Source organism: Corythoichthys intestinalis, chromosome 11 (assembly GCF_030265065.1).
Source record: "Corythoichthys intestinalis isolate RoL2023-P3 chromosome 11, ASM3026506v1, whole genome shotgun sequence".
NCBI lineage: Eukaryota > Metazoa > Chordata > Actinopteri > Syngnathiformes > Syngnathidae > Corythoichthys > Corythoichthys intestinalis.
The window spans coordinates 40,437,224-40,459,735 of record NC_080405.1 but is presented as its reverse complement, the minus strand read 5'-3'; the positions used below and the strand labels follow the sequence as shown (position 1 = coordinate 40,459,735).

The window sequence follows — 22,512 nt, the reverse complement described above, 5'->3', positions numbered from 1 at the left end:
AAAAATAAAGACTTAAGGACCTGATATAATTTAGTAGTTCTCATCCTCAGAAAAATTAGTTTATAAATTTCCTCAATTCTCTTTCATAAGACAAAATATTTTATTTCATTGAAAAGGAGGATATGTTTTGGGATTTTGGAAATATTTTTTCAGATGACCACTACATGGCAGATTAAAAACAAACAGTCTTGGTTCACAGGTAATATTCAATGTTTTACAATAAAACATATTGGGAATTCTAAAAGTGCATGGCAGTGTTTATGGCGAAAAAAAAAAATCGAGAACGCAAAAAATCTGGCTCAGTGATCAGTTGTTAATCAGTCAGAAAATTGTGACCCGTTGACCTTCATTCAAGGGCAAGCTGAAGGGAAGTTGCACTAAGTAAGACGAGTCCCATTAAAAGCAGCAAAACTCTGGCTTACCAATTTCTACATTCTTTTAACAGTCAAGAACGTTCCAGTGGGTGAGTTTCATAACGAAAATAACAGTTTTGAATTCCAAACAAGTGATCCACCAAATTCCCAGAACAGATACTTAACCTCAGACATGTAACACAACCCTGAAGCCAGCACCACACGGAGGTCAACCTTTTATATCTTTATAAATGCTCCAAAAAAAAAGTTTTCTCTTTATGCAGCCACATGCTCAACAGAGACATGAATTGTGTCAAAACTTGAGTCGAATGATAACCTTCGCCTCGAGAAACCTCGGAGACAAGCCGAAAAGGACACTGGAAAAGTAGAATTCCGAACGCATAAGGTTTAAAAGTCTTCTCACTCTGCTGTTCTAGTAGCTTGTCTCAAATGAAGACATCCACATTAGTCCTGGGGAACGTAAAACTTGAAATGAAGCGAACCAATGTGACCCGAGAGTGTGTAATCACTGATTACAAACGCTCCTAGTGAGAACCAAGGCTGGATGTGCCATTACACAAACGACAAGAGACAGAAAGACAGGAACCAGAGGAATCAGAATGTTACCTCTGCTGAACTCATTAAAATGTGAGAGGCAACAGCAAAACTTAATTTAGCATCTTGCCTTGCAATGTGCACTGTCAAGAGGAATCCTGAGAGCCAGGACACCGCTTTGAGACCGGCTTCAATCATGAAGGGATTGCTCTCTGGCCTCTCTATCGATATTACAAAGAATACATATACTGTATATGAATTATTTGCTAACACGCGTTTCATTCAAATAGGCAGACATGGATTTCAAAAAAGCAAAATCAATAATGAATGTACACGTGCGTTCAACCGTTCCACTAACAAGCACGAACAGTCGTCGTGGAAACTCATTGGACTGATTAACAAAAGCCCACAGTTTCAAATCAATAAGACTGGCATGTAGTGGAATAACAACGTCAGAACGTCAAAACCTAACTGAAGCTTTGGAAAGCTCCTGCTGGGCAACAGGGACGCTAGGGCACCAGAGTCCTTGCTTATTTTTTGCCCTATATCCAAAGAGACTCAGTAGTCATTATTTCTAAGAAGATTTGGCATCAAATAAAAGACAAAGATGCAACATACTCTGACTGCTAATCACTGCAGTAATGCTGGCAACATTGTGAAGAACCAGAAGAGACATGATCAGGTTGTGACAGCCTTTAGCCTCATTATGGCTTGATGGTCTCTTTGCATTACTTACCCAATAACTAATGGCATTGGTCCAGAGAAAAATCTTGGGCTATTTTGTTTGGATCCAAGAAAAAAAAATCCCATTTTAAACATATTTTAAACCATGTAGAAACTTTCACAATCATTAAATGTGTAATAATCGTACAGGTAAGGTTAAATGTTAGTTAATACTCATAACAGCAACACAGACATTCATTCTTAATTTAAAAGATAAATTATAAAAAGTCCGGCGTCTCATTTTTATTTGTATGCTCAAGTATCACGCAAGAAATACACCATTATTCAACAATTCAACATTAAAATTTAAACAAACATGATAACACTTGCTGTTTTACAGTAAATACAGAAGTACCTCGACATATGATCGCTCGGCACACCATCTTCTCGACATCTGAAGTAAAATTTGACTCCCCATTAGTTTCTACCATATTTTTCGGACTATAAGTCGCTGTTTTTTTCCCCCCATAGTTTGGCTGGGGGTGTGACTTATACTCTGGAGCGACTTATGTGTGAAATTATTTCCACATTATTATATCATTTGTCATGTTATTTTGGTGTTTTGGAGTGACACTGATGGTTTGGTAAACTTGTTAGCATGTTCTTAATGCTATAGTTATCTGACTAACTCTTAAAAGATATGTTACGTTAACATACCGGCCACGTTCTCATTTCGTTGTTCATGCATCATGTAACATTATCATACTGTACAGTTATTCAGCATGTTGTTCTGTATTCTTATTTTAAATTGCCTTTCAAGATGACATATCTGGTCTATGTGTTGGATTTTATCAAGTAAATTTCCCCCCAAAATGCGACTTATACTCCAGTGCAACATATATGTTTTTCTCTTCGTTGGGCATTTTATGGCTGGTTTGACTTATACGTAGGTGCGACTTATAGTCCGAAAAATACGGTACATACGACGACATGCTCGAAATACGACGATTTATGACAGTGCCGCAGTTACTTTGTTTTCCCACAGGTCTGACCCACACTCGATTTTCTTGTGAGAGAAATCAACATGGGTTTCTAAGAATGTTAGTGCAGGTGGCGAAAAAAGGAAAAAGGTGAGGCTTACCATGGATATGATACAAAAATATGAGCACGGCTGGCGAGTCCATGAACTGACTTGACAATACGGCTGTAGAATGTCTAGAATCTCAACGGTCCTCCTACGACCTCTGTTTGCCAGTCTTTATAAGTTAAGGTTGTGGTGACCCTTTTGTTGACATAATTCACCCACTTTAATTGTGTGTCTGATTGGCCGAGCGCGTTACCAGCTGCGTCACAGTCACGTGACTAGACATTATAAAGAGCCGCGCGCGTTCCGGTACAAGAGAGTGTACGAGAGTTCGCGAGAGTTACAGAGCTGGACACAGCAATTGAGCAATAAAGACTCTTTAACAAGCATCCCGCTTCAAGGTGACAATTATTATTGTGGTAACATCGCCAAAAAAAAATCGCCAGCTTCGTCAGGTTTTCATTTATTTCAGAACTTGTTTAACACAACATGCGTTTTGTCCGCCGCAGCTGAACAAAGTGAAAGTAAAAAGTCCTCCCTCCCTAACTTCGTCAAGTCAGCCACGTTCAGGTACACCACGCAAAACACATCCGCTACATTAGAACCCCATTCGTTACATTATTACATGTATTATTACTATTACTGTATTATTATTATTTTGATTTTTATGAATAATTTATTTGTTTTGCTTTGTGTAGTTGCTATTTTCAATGGTACCAGCAGCATTTATTAAGGATTTAGTGTAGGTTTTCAGGCTGTGGAACGAATTAATGGGATCATAATGTATATTCTTATGGGAAAATCCTGCTCGACATACGACCATTCCAACTTACAAGCAAGGTCCTGGAACGAATTAACATCGTATGTAGAGGTACCACTGTACTCTTGTGTTCCTTATTCTCTTGATGTATTCTTTAGGGGTTGACTGATATACCGGCCCGCCGATATCTGGACTTTTTTCCAATATCGGCCGATTAACAAAGAAAATAAGCCGATAAAACCGGAATTTGATCTGGTATCTGTGTGGGCAACTGTGGCGGCTGCCGACTGATGGCAGGACCCTGAATAGACCCTGCAGCACCTTGAAGGCAGGCTGCTACAAGAAGCTTCAGGCTTGCCTGTTTTGTAAATATTGTAAGATTTTTTTTATATCTTGCATGAAAGAATGTGCAATGGTGCTTTAGCCTTTAAAAGGTGTTTACTGAGTGATCCTTACGCTCTAAATGTAACTCGTAACGTTAGCATAGCATGTGCATTAGCATGGCGACCATCCTCTTACACTCTCACGTGTTTACATCTCGTCGTGATGTCCTGGTGGGTTTAATTATTTGAAAATTATGTACTTTTTTTGCCGAGTGTGATTAATAATAAAAAGATGTGCTGCGTTGCTCCGTTGGTTTGGTAGCAATAAAACGAATGACTCCTTTAAGTCTTTGGTCTTTATTGTAAATTTGAAGACGCTGAAGCAATTTCTTAAAAATTGCTTTCATAATCTACATGCCTCAAAAAAAGTATATTGGTTTAAGAAAAATCGGCTTTGGATACAGGCAATCGGTTGAAAATATTTTTAGATATCGATATTGGCACCGGAATTTGAAAATCCCATATCTGTAGACCTCTAGTATTCTCTATTGAAATCAATAATTTCTATGAATTTGACAAATAGTTAAATAAAAGAATGCAGAGTTGATCATTTGTATCTCAATTCCATTGAATTAAGATCTCAAAATTTTGAATCTGTTTTAACACCATGTACTGTATGACAGTGGTTTGATAAAAACATTTTTTAAAAAAACTTTTTTTTTTTTTCTTTTTTTTAACTTGTGATTTTGGTCACATTTTGAACTAGACACATAGGACTTCTGATTTCACTGCAATCTTAAAACGGTTGGGTTGACAATATGTTTAAAAATCAACCATTTGGATCAAAATAACTCAAGTGGTAGTTAATTCTTTTTTGACCTAATGAAATGACCCAACAGTTATCGTCCAGTATTTGTCTGCTTAGTGAGAAAAGTTATTGAGACATGGCAGGGCCATTAAGTTTGATCTTGTATTGGCAGGTGATCAGTCCAGGGTGCATGTGACTGAAAGACAAGAGTCTATCCTTCTCTAACAAACCCTCGTTTGGATAAATGAATAAAAAGTGGATGGATGGATAATTGGATGCATGGATGGATGGATTTTATGATCTTGGTGGGACAAAAACAAGAAAAAAAAACAGATAGCTGACATGCTGCTGGGATGAGCCCTGTGGTTGCACAGCAAATAAATAATGGCCATACCGTGAGATGCTGACGGTGCTTGAAACAACTGTTTGGTCTATTGGACCCAATGATTTGGACAGGCATGATCAAGAAGTTTCAAGTTGAGGCACTTTGTACTGTGTGACGTCTATATTTCTCTCAAGAGTCTGCGTGCGTGTGTGTGTGAGTGTCAGACCCAATTTACTAAGCAATGCACTATGTGAAACAATATGACAAAGAACAGGTATTTATCAAAGCTTGAAGACTCAATTAGAAGGAAAACGACTAAGGTGCTTAAAAAAGACAAATACATTTCCAACAGTTCATCATTGCAACCCCTATTGATCCACTGCAGGACACCACATCGTTAAAAGGAAAGAAAAATAAACTCCATACGGCTTATCATTTAAGCAACTCACAGGGATTGTTAGAGACGCTGGATGATTAAATATTAGGTGTGCTTATAATCAAGCCCCATGGAAACAATTTAATGCTTTACACATGGCATGGTCATTACCAGAATCCCCACAGATGCCATTTGCTAGGTAGGATCTTGATAAATTGTTTATTGTGCTAGAGCTAGCCTGCTGATAATATAGCTGCAGTTGACCATGTGGTGAATAGTTTTCGCAAAACTGACCAAGTCACTGACAATCAAAATTGTATATACAGTAATTTTCGGACTATAAAACGCTACTTGTTTCCCTTCATTTTGAATCGTGCGGCTTATAGTCCAGTGCGGCTTATTTGTTGATTTATTTGGGAAAATAGGTAACACTTAAACACTTCATTTGACAGTGGCTTCCTTAGACTGCCATAAGATCGTCATAATTATGACACAACACTATCATGGGCATTAATGAATGCATATGACAGATATCATTACGTGTCATTGGGGCAAATTATGTCACTAACTCCATTTATGTCCAGCCCAGATCTTTTACAGCCATTGAAAAGTGAGATAATTTGCCGGATGACACAAAATGACATCTGTGATAAGCATTTATTAATGTTCATGGCAGTGTCATGTCATAACTACGATGGTCTTATGACAGTTTAATAGCGCAACTGTCAAATAAATTGTTACCAAATAGCATAACTAGCAATTAATGAAACAACTGGAACAGTAACTGAAGAAATAATTAGCACAGAACATGAATTTTGATTGTTATTTACATTTGTAGCGCTGCAATGCATGCTAGGAGGTATGTTGGACGACAACAGCGTTGAAAGCAGGTGGCAGCAGAGGTTGACTATCCGCAGTTCCAACAACAATTTGGGGGACAATGACGTCATTTTGCGTGTTCGCACATGTAAGAACTATGGACCATGAACTAGGGTTCCGAGATAAATTTTAGTTCCTACTCTGAGGTAAGAACTTTCAGCCATCGGAACTCGATTACATAGGTATTTGGTGATTTGCTGAAATCAGCAGCTACTCCGCTTCCATCCTCATATGCCTCAAGAAGCCGCCATAATTGAAAAAAAATACCCTGTACTAAATCTGTCTGCTTTTCCAGTCTCATCGTTAGATGCTGGATTCCTTTCAGACATGCAAAAATTGACGCTGTGCCTGCGACGGTCTCCATTTTGCTGTTTCCCGTTCAGTTTTTGTGGATTTATACTACAGAGTCGCAGCAGTTTGTATCAGGCTAAGTACCTATAACTACTGGAGAGGTTTATACTTATAGGAACTAAGTACTCAGGTTCCTACAGTCCGAATGCGGCTTATCTCCGTCAAGGAAGCAGTGATTGCCAAATGAAGCAAAGAAGCTTTTTAGCCAATTGGTTGAAAGCTGCATGGTGGTTCATTTGGTCATATGACAGTCTTAAGATGCCGCTGTCAAATAAAGTGTTACCGGTTAATATCTTTTGGTGTAAATGTTCCATAATACAGTGAGGGCAGCTTCAGCTTATAATCCTGTGCGGCTTATCGATGAAAAAAAGTCATTTTTTGTGTCAAATTTGGTGGGTGGTGGCTTATAGTCAGGTGCGCCTTATAGTCCGATAATTATGGTATACTAACGGTGTGTTAATTTTAAGTTTTCCTCAATGATGAGTGTCAGGGAAGTTCAATTTTGAACTCCGAGAAAAGTATCAACCGATAGCTCAATGATAAATGAATAAACACAGCCAAGGATTGCCTGCTTCGAAGACTTTATGAACAAGATACGTATATATCAAGGGTACAAAAAGGATGTGATCCAGTCTAGTCAGAAGTACAAAGAGAATACACAAGTCAAGGGTTTAAATATGCTTGTTTAAAGGGCGTTGCTTACTATGAAATGATACCTACTGAGAAAACATAAGTGAAAGTTATTGCTGCTCAACGCTGGTGGTTTTCCACAGAAAAACATCTTGAGTTACGACGTTGGGAACTTAGCCGTAGCTGGCACGGAAGGGAGTAAAATCAGATAAGGAAGTCCACAGAAACTCTTTATGTTTAAAGAAATAGGAAGAGCACACGAACACGAATAGATACAGTCACAGCACGAATGAATATACTTACAAGGCAGTTATGTGGTTTATATGCATGAATAAAATATTCTTTCACAATAAATTCAAATACAATGTCCATACTTCACACAATGTTCAAATACATCTCTTAAATCTTCAAACTGATCTCTTTGGACATACTGTATGTGTACCAGTGTTGTAGGTGGTGAGTGTAGAACCTGGCTGCTTTAGGAAAATTGGACATTCCAACACAAGGATCCACTGTAATTTCTGCACAAGATGTGTTACAGTCCAATTACATCCTGGACTCCAGAGGATTAATCCTAATGACTTCAGGGATCTCCTGTCTATTTAATCCAGAACCATCATGAGGTCAAAACTTTAATTTGCCTAATAATTTGCTTTATGACTGGATATGCGGAAAACTAATGGCTTTCCCATCAGCATCTACAAGTACTAATTAACTAATTTGGCAGGCAAACTAAATATTATATCTATTAAAAAGAAATAAAGAAGGCAAATTTCAGATAAATATGTTACAAGAAAATTAAGAAGTATAATATAACAATGTGTTAATGTGTTTGTACTGAAGCAAGAGATGATATTCCACAGCTCAGAGATTCTTTGAATCAGTCACACACTGGTTGCTGTAGCAACTCCAGAATCGGACACTGTCCAGTAAGCAGTTTGACCCCATGTCAAATTGACTTTCTTTTTCTCCTCACAGAACCCACAGGGCTTGAGGGTGGTGTAGTGTCTGGATCATCTCCTAGTTGATCATTTGACTCATATATGGGTGGACATGGCTGTGAACAGTTCACGAATTTCAATGGTTTGCTTCTTTAATCATTTTATTCTAAATTTTCAGTTCAGTTTGTTATATGTTGACTGTTAAAAGTGACAAAGGACCTTTATTATCGCTTAGAAGGCGAAGTGACTGGCGTTACTTTACCAAAGGCGTTACCACAAAAAAAAAAAAAAAAAAAAAAAAAACAGGTCATGAAGTTCAAAGGGTTTTTGGGACAATAGGCCCAAACCCAATTCTTTACCCTAAACTTTACTAGACACAGGGGTATTGCGGATATTGCGATGACTAGACAGTAATCTTCGCTATGTTTGGAAGTCATTTAATGTTGTGAATCAACCGTTAAAGTTGTTAAACTTGCTCCCGGTATTGCATTAGTTCCATTCTGTCTACTTTCAACATGTGAAAGTTTTAAAACAGTTTCATCGTTTAAAGATAGATTCAAGTCAAGATTTTGCCGATTTGGGAGTATTTTAGATAAAAAGTGAAGGAAAAGAGTCGATTATTCCGTTTTACAGGTTGTTTTATTCTTATAACGAACAGGAGATGATGACACAGAATTCAGGAATAAAAAAGAACAAAGAATTTACACTTAAAGACAGACAAACAGAAAAGACATGACGATCCGGTATCGGGACACAGAGTTTGTGTCACGCCTCTCAGCTCCTACCCTTTTTCTTACTTCTAACTTGGGGGAAGGGTTAACTTCCTCTCTAGAATTGCTTGGAATGTGCAACCCCCAGCCCTGATTCGATTACATACACTGGTAAGAAGACAATGGGCCTGTGTGAATATTGGAAGAAAAGCAAAGTGGCATCTTTTACATAACGATTATTGTGAATAAATGGAAATATATTTCTACAAAGGTTACTTAGGTTTGCTACAACAGAGTTTTCCTGAGAAGTCTACTGCTTTAAGATGGCGGCTGTTTACTAACGCCGGCGAGTCTGTCATTTCGCATCTAGTTCTCTATACATGTGATATCTACTGTAGCATCATGCGGGCGTAGTTTGTAGCAACGTGGGCGTAGTTTGTAGGCTGTCGGCTGCAGTCATGTATTTTTGGAGCCAGCATCGCGTTCGGAACGACGTCAAGACTCCCTTCCCTTCTGCTCTCTCCGGGTCTCTCAGACATCTCTCGCCATTCAACCCAAATTTCAGTAATGCACTAACGAACCCCTAAGTAACGGTAACGGCGTTGCAAAGATGAGAAAATTATTTAATTAGATTACTCACTACTGAAAAAATAACGCCGTTTTACTCTAACAATGTTATTGAGAACATTGGTTATAGTGGATAAAAAAGTAAATAAGACATTACAGTATTTCCAGAAAGTGTCCACACTTAAGGCCCAAGTACACTGCATGCGTGATCATTGCGGTTCTGGTCCGGTTCAGTGTTGCCTGCGTGCCACGCAGTCCGTCAAAAACAGGCAAATCATACCGGCTGCTGCACGGCTGCGGTCTGCCAACCTCGTCCCCCCGTGAGCTCTCGCGTGATCGCGCGCGATAATGTGCCGTTTAAAACAACGAAAAACACACGGAGTCTATACTCATCAGAGAAGCAGAGAGAGAGCACATATTTTCTTTGCATATTGATATTTTAGTTAATCTGGAATTAAGAGACAGACATGACTGCATCATGATGAGATCAGGACAGAAAAACACACATAATAGGACACCTTGCAGCTTCCTTTTTTATATTGTCCTTATAGAAAGGATCTGCTGCATCATAAATGATTTTGTGGGTTTCCACCTCCATGATGAAGCGCTCATCATCCATCTTCGCTCGTGTTTAAACCGTGATTAGGCACCTGGGTTGTTACGTCCAGGCCCAGCTCCGCCCATTTTGCCGGATGCGTGTCCGGCAAGAATAGAAAATAGCCTATACCATCCGGCGGACATGCGGCACGCCGGAGGTGGTTCGCAGTCAAGCCGGAGCACTGACGTGGCCGGTATACGTTGAACAATAGGATATAATGGGAACGGATTGGCTCCGGCGCTATTTTTTACCGGAGTCGGACCGGAAACGCAACGATCACGCATGCAGTGTACTTGGGCCTTTAGTGCATGCAGACATTTTAACAATGCTGGTAATACCATAGTCAAGCAAATGCGAGTACAGTGATCCCTCGTTTTTCCACAGTTAATGGGCACTAGAACACGCCAAAATAAGTGAAAAACCGTGTAGGTTTTTTTTTTTTTTTTTTTTTTTTTTTTAATTTTCTTTATTTGTATGTTCAAAGTATTTATTCAGATGGAAGGAGAGAGATACTTAAAAGACATGTTTTTTCACTTTTTCCCCCCCAAAGTACAGGGTCATTTAAAAAGTGCCAAAATCATCACGCATTTGTTCATTTTAAAATCAATGAAATCGACTGAATTATTAATATTAAATTAATTGATATTTAATAAGAATTATAATAAGAATTATAAGTATTTTTAACAAGTAAGTAATTTTAACAAATTAAAAGTCATATCGGCTTGATGTTGTCCGTGGCGCTGGTGGTGGTCACATTGAGCTATGTTAGTTATATAGTTATATACAAGACTTATATCCAGCTAGTTATCTATTGTTTTTTTTTTGTTTTGTTTTTATATATACCGCAATGGTTTTGAATCACCCCGTATTATGAAAGTATAAACAACAAAAATTATATATATAAAGTATACATTATATATATATATAAAGTATATATATATTAGGGCTGTCAAACGATTAAAATTTTTAATCGAGTTAATTACAGCTTAAAAATTAATTAATTGTAATTAATAGCAATTAATCGCAATTCAAACCATCTCTAAAATATGCCATATTTTTCTGTAAATTATTGTTGGAATGGAAAGATAAGACACACGACGGATATATACATACAATATACTGTACATAAGTACTGTATTTGTTTATTGTAACAATAAATCCACAAATGGCATTAACATTCTTTCTGTTAAAGTGATCCACGGATAGAAAGACTTGTAGTTCTTAAATGATAAATGTTATAGTTACAAGTTATAGTAATTTTATATTAAAACCCCTCTTCATGTTTTCGTTTTAATAAAATTTGTAAAATTTTCAATCAAAAGTAGAGCTAATATAATAATAATAATAATAATTATAAAAATAGAGTGACCAAAGTCTAAGTTTTACGTGTATTTTGCATAGCTATTTTGATATGGAATGCCAGTTCATTTTGCATTATTGTTTAACTGTGTGTCAGAATAGGGCCTCATTTCTATAGACTGAAGTGCTTTTCTTTTTGTGAACATTATTTTTTTTTGGGAGAGATAGGAATATTATTTTTGTTGTGCTTTCACTAAACGATACTTACAGTATCTGTACATATCTTACCCAAAATACAACAAGAGACACATAATTGCCACTAAAAGAAAGAAAACTTACCGAAATATGTGTGGAGCACAAATAGCAATTTGCATTGCATTGTGAATACAGCATAAACGTCTCACAACTACTAATTCTCCCACGTTTAGAAGAAATAACATGAGTATGGAACGGCGCTGCCCCCAAGCGGCCGGTGGCATTCTCTTCACTCTTAATGTCCATAAACGGGCTCATTGTAATAATCTGTTTGAGGCAATATGCGAGATGGTCATTCACCCAAGCGCCAGCAGAGGGCGGCAAAACTCCATAACAACAAGTGAGCGTTTCAGTGTACTGTCATTTAAATCTGTCTGAGCGGGACATCTGCGTTAATTGCGTCAAATATTTTAACATGATTAATTTTAAAAAATAGTTAACGCCCGTTAACGCGATAATTTTGACAGCCCTAATACATACATATATATATATATATATATATATATATATATATATATATTAATGATTGTTTTTTACGCACTTCAAATGTGATAAATATGATAAGTTTTAAACATATTACTGTCCCACCGAATAATTTTTAAACAAGAATGAAGTAGAAAAATGTTTGTCTTTTTTAAATGCTTCACTGAGTGAGTCCACTCAAATTCGCTCAAGCTGCTCGCTTACACACAATGAGTTGCCACAGCAACTGTTTAACAAGTTAAACAATGATTGACGCATGTAGTCTGGCGCTTTGGTTTCTGAGCATCAGTGGCAAAATCAAACATTTAAGGTCTGTCAATCATCTTTAATAAGCAACTCCAGTGCACTGCCTGACCAACAAAGAGCAGCAGGAGGGAGAGTGAGACTAAGTGATCGGCTCGGGACGGCTCATCTGTGTTTATTTATTTATGTATAAAAAATTTTATTAAAAAAAAAAAAAAAAATCTGCGACGGACTGGTGGCGCGAAGTAGCGAGGGATCACTGTATCCCAAATTGCCAGCCCTTCTTGGTGACATCATTAATACTCATTGTTACATGCATGTGTGCTCGATTCTTTTTGTGTGTATGTGTGTGCGTATAACTGACCCCACCAAACAGCTGCACACATATGCGGTGTCATTTTTTGCTCTAATACATTCTGAATTATCAGAGCCCTAAGAAATTTGCAGCTTGCATTATTAAAGTAACCGTCTTTCATATGAGGAAATAGGTGTTTTCTGTCCCTTAAAGAAAATCAGTTATATATTGTGTATTCATAGTGAAAACCAAATAGCTATTCAATGCCAACAAATTTCAGTTGTGAATTAGAACAAAAAAAAGGACTTCTACAAATTACATATAATGAGGCACTAACATTTTGCAGCAAATTAAGCTACATCAGCAAAGCATTTCATGTCATTTTTTTGTCTTGGTGACTTCAAGTAATGAGCCATTTGTAGATAGTGAGTCATCATCATAGTTTTGCGCATGATACATCCTGACACTTGATTCCCATGTTTTGAGCTTTGTTAGTTGAAGAGGCAAACAAACATGACGCACAGAAAATAACTCCATCATGCCGATAATTTGGGGTAGACAGCAAATGTGCAAAAGCTATGTTTTCTTTGATCTAACTCGCTCCTAGAGAATTACCCGAATGCAAAAACAAAAAATCTACGCTCCGTGAGGACATACCGTGAAGAATGTTCCGAAAACAAAGTATAGTTAGTATGTGGGTATGTTAGTTATCAGAGTTTATTAATGTTTATTTGTTTTAAAATGTGGTAAGTCTCTAATTTATCGTTACGCAGATGTAAACCAATTTAAATCTTAACTGAAAGCCGCGTCAATTGACTAACAAACTGCTTTTTACATTCATTCATCCAGTCATCAAATAGTATTCATTTGATTGTATTTATTTGGTGATATTAAATAAAGAAAAAAATATTTCAGCAGCTACAGTATGTCAAACTGCTCTTCACTGTTGTGAAGATAGCAACATGGCAGTATTGACCTGCATTTCTTGCTCATTATACAAAGAACCCCCCATCCTTGAGTTCATTAATACTGATTTTAAAAAAAATCCTGGAAGACATAGTATCAGCTCTTATCAATGTTTATAACAGCCACTTGCTTCATATACTAATTCTGTTCTCCTTACTCCTGAACCCATCTGTTTTGCTAGTTACTGCCTGGAATAGTGACCTCACTTAAATTCATATTGATCGATTATCGCGCAAGATTAATGAGGGTATCATTTGGGACGAAGATGAAACCTTTAACCCAATGTACGTTCAGGAATGCGTATGTGGAGCACAAGACATTGATTTGCTAAGTGGATGGCGAGCATCCACGGCGTTGTGGGTGTGATACAATTTTTCTCGAAGCAGCTACTGTATTAACACTTCACAAACATGTGGAGCTGCACTGGGGGGTTTGCTGCAAGTTAATTGAGGTCAGAAGTTGATCGTGCCCAAAGACAGTGTCATGTTCATTGGCAATGCATTATATTCCATCAACTGAAGTGTGGCTGCTGTTGCGTGTGTGTTAAAGACTACTCAATTGTCCTCGGCCTGAATGACCATCTGCAGAGTTCATATGAATGAGGGCCAGTGTACTAATATGATATCAGAGCAAGAGCATTTAAATGGTAGATATCATAGACTTCATAATGTATTTACGTGACACATTCCCTAATCACTGCGTAACGCCTTACCGAAGGGGGCCGTCCTACACTTCGCTTCATTTATAAGCAGTCGGTCACATGCAGCGATCTAACGCTGGATTAAGGTTGAAAAAGTACGAAAGCTGTATTGCATACAAACCGGAAGGATCGTCTCAGGAGAGATTTGTTCGAGGTTCTAAGGTAATTATTATATTTTTCGTACCATGTGTGCATTTTGAAATGTTGTGAAATAAATCAATGGAAGAAATTAGCCGCTACAGCATTGGCATTATACCGTATTAGCCCGAATATAAGACGACCCTGATTATAAGACGACCCCCTCTTTTTCAAGACTCAAGTTTGAAATAAGACTTTTTGAACACCAAATTAATTTTTATACAGAAAATAATTACAGTACATCCGAAACAAATGATTATAACAATATATTTGAGAGAAAAGCATGTTATTTTGCCTCATTCAAATCTTAATATCTGAACATTTAAATATGTAAACTAAGGTGCAATCACATTCGTAAATGAATGGCTTCTGGCTTTTGAAATGTAAATAAACCAATCTTTTGTGATAAAACAACAAAATTGCAATAACTGCATTAACCATCAAAGTGAAGTCTAACTGTAACTGTAGTCTTGAAACAAATCTGAATAAGGAAAAACATTGCAATAAAATAATGCAAACTCGTTAAACTTGAGAGTAGCTGAGATCTGTCATGACAGAACATCAATGTTGATGAACTTCAATGATATATGGCGCCATCTAGCGTCATGAATGGGTATAATGTCTAGACCCCGAATAGAAGACGACCCCCTCTTTTTCAGTCTTATTTCAATGCAAAAAAACCCGTCTTATATTCGAGCCAATACGGTACGTCGCAATATTTCTGTAAAATAACTGCTAACTGCCCGTTTTTTTTGCTTTTAACCAAGAATCGAGACTGTTTTACGTCCATATCGACAAAGACTTCAGGGATTTAAGCATTTATTCACCAGAATTTTCAACGTGAAAAGCTCTTTGTTGTAGTAATGGGTCCGCCACAGTGACTTAAAGACGAGCAGCACATTCGACAAATTTACGTACAATAAATGCTAACTGCCAGTTTTTTTTTTTTTTTTTTTTTTTTTTTTTTGCTTTTAACCAAGAATCAAGACTGTTTTACGTCCATATCTATAAAGAACTCAGGGAAATAAGATTTATTCACAAGAATTCTCAACGGAAAAAGCTGTTTGTTTACATATGGCGGCCACTAATTTGCTTACTGACTAGCATCATAGTTCGCAATACTTACGTAAAATAAATGCTTACTGCACGTTTTTTTTTTGCTTTTAACCAAGAATCGAGACCGTTTTACGTCCATATCTATAAAGAATTAAGGGATTTAAGCATTTATTCACAAGGATTTTCAACACAAAAAGCTCTTTGTCTGTGATATGGGGGCCGCTAATTTACTTACTGACTAGGATCATAGTTCGCCATATGTACGTTAAATAGATGCTAAGTGCACGTTTTTTTTTTGCTTTTAACCAAGAAACGAGACTTTCACGTCCATATCTATAAAGAATAGAGGGATTTAAGCATTTATTCACAAGGGTTTTCAACGGAAAAAGCTCTTTGTTTCCATATGCCGGCCGCTATTTTGCTTATTGACTAGCATCATAGTTCTCAATATTTACTGTACGTAAAATAAATGCTAACTGCACGTTTTTTTTTTTTTTTTTTTTTTTTGCTTTAACCAAGAATCGAGTCTGTTTTACATCCATATTTATAAAGAATTCAGGGATTTAAGCATTTATTCACAAGAATTTTCAACGGAAAAAGCTCTTTGTTTACATATGGGGCCGCTAATTTGCTTACTGACGAGCATCATAGTTCGCTATAGTCACGTAAAATAAATGCTAACTGCACCGTTTTTAAGCTTTTAACCAAGAATCGAGACCGTTTTACGTCCATATCTATAAAGAATACAGGGATTTAAGCACTTATTCACAAGAATTTTCAACCCAAAAAGCTGTCTGTGGTATGGGGGCCGCTAATTTACTTACTGACTAGGATCATAGTTCACCATATGTACGTTAAATAGCTGCTAAGTGCACGTTTTTTTGCTTTTAACCAAGAAACGAGACTGTTTCACGTCCATATCTATAAAGAATACAGTGATTTAAGCAATTATTCACAAGGATTTTCAATGGAAAAAGGTCTTTGTTTACATATGCCGGCCGCTATTTTGCTTATTGACTAGCATCATAGTTCTCAATATTTACGTACAATAAATGCTACCTGCACGTTTTTTTTTTTTCTTTTTCCGCTTTTAACCAAGAATCGAGACTGTTTTACGTCCATATCAACAAAGAATTCAGGGATTTAAGCATTTATTCACAAGAATTTTCAACGGAAAAAGCTCTTTGTCTCTGTTTCTACTCGGTCAGCTTTGACGGGATAGGCCCCCTGTGAATCGGCCCCGCGCCCCGTCAATACATTATAAAGTCTATGGTAAATATATTAATATACCATATGGATTATATTCTCTGGGGTAATGTCAAACAGTAAATATCTTGCGAGTATATTCATCACAATCTATAGTTCACATATCATTTGCAGAGATCAAAACACAAACATAAATAGTAATAAACCATATGAAGCCGATGAAAAGCTGATAATTCTGAATACTTAATATGCTGTGCGTCATTTCAAAAAGGCACTGAAGCACCACATTGAGTTGTTGCAATTCACTGCCCTTTTCCAAGGCATCTTTTTTTTGGTCGAGCTTTGAATTCAGAGAAGCTTTCAACTACAATGTGAAAGAAAAGCTTTGTGGTGGCACAACATTTAATTGTTTTTCAACATTTCAGTTTTCCTGACTGATTCCAAGCATCATCATTTTTATCAGTGAGTGATGCCTAAAACCTGAAAATGCATGTTCTATGGATAATTAACTGGTGGAACTGTCTTAGAGTATGTCCAAGAGTGCACAGAACGGCAGCAGTGATTAAAAGAGAAAACAAGATTTATAAGTCCTGAACGTTCATGACTGTTAAAATTCAAATTCATCTAGGTTATTTCATTTTCACAGCAGTAAATTGATCGACACCTGACTGTTCTGGTTGTCTTTGATTTGGGTTCAGGAGTCGTGTTTTGCTTTTGAGTTCCTTTGATACCCCTTTACTGTATTAACTCAAATGTATTATGTGTAATTTTGTCGTTTTCAACGCACTTGTTTCACCTGCCTGCAACCGTATTCCATGTAGAGCAACAGTTAATGTATTAATTCACAAGCTGATGAAAACACTGAAGCACGACATATTTTGTTTCTTTTTTTAAAGACCGAGACCGATTGGCTTCCTTGCAGAGCACCCACAGATGCCAAAAAGCACAGAAACAGGAAAGCGCTTTTGTCATGCAAAAGGGCCGCTAGTTGCAGAGAAGTGAAATGTGCCAAGGTGCATTGTTGTGTGACAAGCTGGATTTCTTAATTCATGGCTTGAAAGACACACACGAGTGCAATTCGCACAGGAAAATAAACCTGCAGCAACCATATTTACCATACGCAAAAATGGGTAAAATGGATTAATTACAGATTTATGCTGCAGTGGGCCTATTTACACAGGAAACAGAGGGTTGATGTGGCCTAATGACAACAGATTAAATGAGGTCTGCCCACTGCACATGATGTCTGGACTTTTATGGGAGCATAATTAAGTTCTGAACCAACAGTGATGTGCTTTTAACTTAAGGTCAGCAGCAATTCAAGCTACACTTGATGACTACCTGCACTTTGGCACAAAAACAAACGCTACTGCTCTGTGAAGGGGACCTTCGTCATTGGTGAGAAACAATGACCGCACAAACACATGCTGCACCACATGACCTCTATCTGCCATTGAAGAGGTGCTTAGGAGCTGAATAGAACAGAATATATGCTACACACTGTTTCCCCTTGCACGGGCAGCTCTGTCTGAGATTTGATTTGATTTGTGATTTGAATCTCAACACTCCCTATTAGGAGCAAACTCAAAGCAGCATCCAGGTGGCTTTGGATGAGACGCAGAGGGATTAGTGAGGTGATATCAGTCACCACAGTTGACTCGCTTCTCTTATTCATCACCATCACAGTACCTCTCTGTGTCCCATTCATAAGCGCAAGCTGCAGCTGAAGCTAGGAGACCTTCAAGCTTAAGAAATAGCTATTTTGTATTCAATTCTATACAATACATGCACGTCCACACCCATGACTAAAAGTACAATTCTTTACAAAGGTTTTTGATAAGAATGTGATAAACACCCTGGCAATGTGTTTTCCTAACAGCGTCACTAATTGAAACCAGTAAGAAAGCAACAAGACTGATCATTTCAAATCAATACATATAGTACTATATTGTTCTACTATGAAATTCTATAACTCCAATTATAAGTTTAGCGCAGGAGCAAGCGTCACTGTGCCTGTTGGCCAATTTGGCAGACTGCTTTGCACCATGCTTGGTGTTCCGGCATAGCAAAGAAGTGTCCTTGAAGATATGCCCAGCAGAATGACAATTTGGTGGCAGACAGTCAATCTAAAGTTTACCCCTACTTGGACATTGTCTAAATATAGGCAGAGGTAGTCATACACGATTTTGGTGAATTTAATAGGGGGATGGACAGAAAGATTCTGAGCTCTGCAAATATGCGCTTGGATGTTAGATACATTTCATGTGTAAATATGACAACAGCAGGCAGCAAACCTTCTGAAGCATTGTAAATATCAGTTCACTGAATGCACTATTATGATAGTTTTTAAATCATCCCAGTGGCCAGCACAAACGTATGAAATAGGTCCAAAAAAATAAATCACCAGCGGTTTTCACCAGAGTTCTAGATTTAAAGTGCCTACGACAGGATTAAAAAAAGTCTTAAATAGCATTGTTAAGTGAATTACAATCACATTTTGAGACAATTCGACGATAAACAACAATTTGGCAAAGAGCAAATGACGAGAAATCAGTCTTTTAATCTGCTGTTTAGCCACGCCTACCAATATAGGGCTGTAGCATCCCCAACAGGAGGATGACGTCGGCAGGGTCATGGTTTCATCTGCTTTAGAATGTGACAAAGAGAGCCGCAAAATGTCATTGTTTCAGTCTCTCTACTCCAATATTGTTACAGGACATTATTTTTATCGAAGTATTTTTCCCCAATTGCTAAATAAATGGTATGGTCATGACAAACAACAGTCTTGTGCTGAATGGAATATGAAATATTAAAGATGCATTTATTCAGTACGACATGGCCAAATTACTCCATAATGGTCAAAACTGTCCACTTCTTGCACCTCCCAAACTATATTTTATGCCACCGTAGTTAGTCCGGCTTTTGTCATTTCCCTGTCCCAGCTTCGGAGAATGTAAACAAACCAAGAAATATCAAAGGCTATAAGGCAGAAAAACAACAACAATAATAATTCATTGTTTAATTTAGACTAGCTTTTCAAGATAGAAGATCGAACATATATCTATCAAGACTGATTATGTTCTCAAAGACCTCTTTCAAACTTTTAAATGACTAACGTATGTATATTATTTTTTATTTTTTTAATAGCAAGAAGAGATAAACAAGACACACTGAAAATGTATTGTGCACTGGGGAAAAAAAAAAAAAAAGGACAATAAGCATAATGCAAGGAGCCCCAACACTTTACAAAAAGGAGAAAAGTCCAATTCTCCATTTAAACGGGGATATTGGGTCACTTTTAATGTATATATCCAAAAAGATTCTCTTTGTAAGAGCCTTTTCAATCCATCACCTCTTATGGAGTTTACGATGTGGTCAATGCCAAAAATCTTTAAAGAATCGCAACTGCCATGGTTAGCTTCTTTATAATGTAGAGCCATAGGATATAATGGATAGAAAGGAACGTATTCTCGTCTTTCGAAGCGAAAAATCACTCAAAACTACCCGGGAACATGTCACACGGCGGCGGGTTTGTTGATTGTCTTCGCCGATCGGCAACCTGCCCGGCGGCGAGCAAGTAACAGCTCGTCAGACTCGTTCCCCTGCTGCGGGCAAGGAGAGCTCGTTTGTGGGGAAGCAGCTGGACAATGACCGCCGGACAAATAGCCCGACGTCAGAGGAGCGCATAGCTGCCACATGGTCAACACGAATATGGCGTAAATTAATGCTTAACCCTTGAGAGTCGAAGGACGCGCCGGCGCGTCCTCAGCGCACGTCGTCTTTGAAGCGCCCTCACGTTTTAATTACGTCACCCACATGCCGTTGGTTGGTCTCGTTTTAAAGTGCGGAAGTTGCGGTTTACTCTCGTTATTATTTGAAGTCAATCGACCAACTAAAACGTGAGATATTGTCATTTAAGTTTAATAGTTTTATTGTCCTCTCAAAAAAACATTAAAACGCTGCATGGATCATTTGTTTATGTCTATATTTCCATCATTTCTTGTCCTTTTTCAAAACGGAAGCTCCATGAAAAAAACACAAATCAAACGAACCCTTTCGAAGTCACAGTGGAAGCACAAAATGCGTTTTTTAAATAAATATAACTGCCGTGCGAGGTTCCACCAAACGAGAGGGAGGAGTGTTCTGAAGCAGCGAGGTGGCGAGCGACGGCCGTGTGGCTCGAGCAGCGACTTTGAGAATGAACGGAAAACTAAATTTAGCGCAGGCAATTGTGCTTTTTGATCAACTTGAGGAAGAGGATGGTCCAAATTCGTCATCATCGTCTTCTTCGGAAGAGTCCTCGAGTGAAGATAGTGACTGATTTGAACACGTGGGTGACGCCATCGACGAGCAGAGGTAAGCAAACTCACTTTTTTTTTTTTTTGATGCTGAAAAAGTTTCTTTTGAAAGTTTCTTTTGATATTGCAAGACAAAGATAATTTTGATGCAATATAAGTGTGTGTTTGTGTGTATAATAATAAAATGTGCATATCAGATCAAAGTCGTACGTGCACTGTGTGTATCCAAGGCAGGAATTTATAATTGTGATGATCTTCTTTCTATATGAAGATTAGGGATGTAGCACATATTCAGCTATGGTATTCTTTCTATTGTCATACATATAGATTTCCATTATTATTTATTGCTGTATATATTTTTATTTTATACTTTATTATTTTCATAAATACTGACTTTTTTTCATGTACATTTATAGTGACAATGAAAGTAAAGTGAAATGAAAATGGAAGGGTGGAAAGAGGACCGACACCCCATGGAAGTGTGGGCTGTGTGATGTCGCCCTGTGTCAAATTCCAGGACGAAACTGCTTTTCGGAGTGGCATGCCTGGAAAAAATTAAACTTGTTTATTGTAAATATTTTTGAAAATACTTTTTTCCCCAATGTTGTATATATATTTTTTTCCCCACAATCAGTCTTCTCAATTTGTCTATATAAATGTGTGTTCAAGAAGCTTGATTGTGTGTACATAGTTTTCATCAGGTGATGGGCCGCAATACCTAAACTCATAAAGAGATGGCCTCTAAACACTTTTTGTGTCAGATGGTATATATTTTTTCACTGTTCGGTCTGTTGTATATAACCTGTTTTGACTAGAGCATGTATAAAGGCAAAAAACGCCTTTGGCTATACCTGTTGTTTATGTTGAATTGTCAAATATAAGACTATTTATTCTAAATTTTTTTGGTTGAATGTTCATCCTAACATGTTGAATAAATATTACAAAGTTTCAAAACGGTTCGTTACGCATGTTTGGTTGTCAATTGGACATCAATATTAAAAAAATTGACAAAACGATTTTGGAATTTTTGGTCTTTTTGGACCCAAAATGATGATTTATAATTGGTCAGTGAATGAAACAACAGTTTGGACATGAAGTTCAAGGTGTCACAAAAAAAGGGACCAAACCAGGCCATCGTAAACAATTCTTTCTTTGAAATATAAAGGCAACTTCAAAGGCATGCAAAATCAGACAAAATAGGCCCAGACCTTAAAGGGTTAACTACACGGCGAAGACGTAAACAGTGAGAGAGCGGTGTGCAGTTGTTGTGTGCAGCTAACAAGGCAGGATGTGTCTGAGGGGAACTTTTCTACATGTCCGTCCATGATCAAACGTAAGTAAATATTCCTTTATTTAAAGAAGGTTTGTAGTGTTTACTTTGTAATCGCTGTATTCGCTGCCCTTTTAACACAGTGTTACAATTTCTGATGGGCTGGAAATTTTGACAGAACACCGGGCACATGAAGAGGGCAATAGGCCGAGTATAGTGCTCTCCCGGCCGAGTGGCATTCTCTGTGGACAAGGAGCATTGTCAGCCACAAAATGCAAGCTACCTCTGTATTAAAACGTGTGCCATGACAAACACGGTGTTTACTCACGTCCTCGTAAGTCCAATGGTCCCACAGTTTTCGCACACTTGTCTTGGCCGAT

General features: G+C 37.6%; 1 protein-coding gene across 2 annotated transcripts in view; it reads right to left on the bottom strand.

The window, feature by feature from the left end:
* The window catches only part of nlgn3a (neuroligin 3a), a 431,355-nt gene that overhangs the window by 371,443 nt on the left and 37,400 nt on the right, over positions 1 to 22,512 (bottom strand). The window lies entirely within an intron of this gene.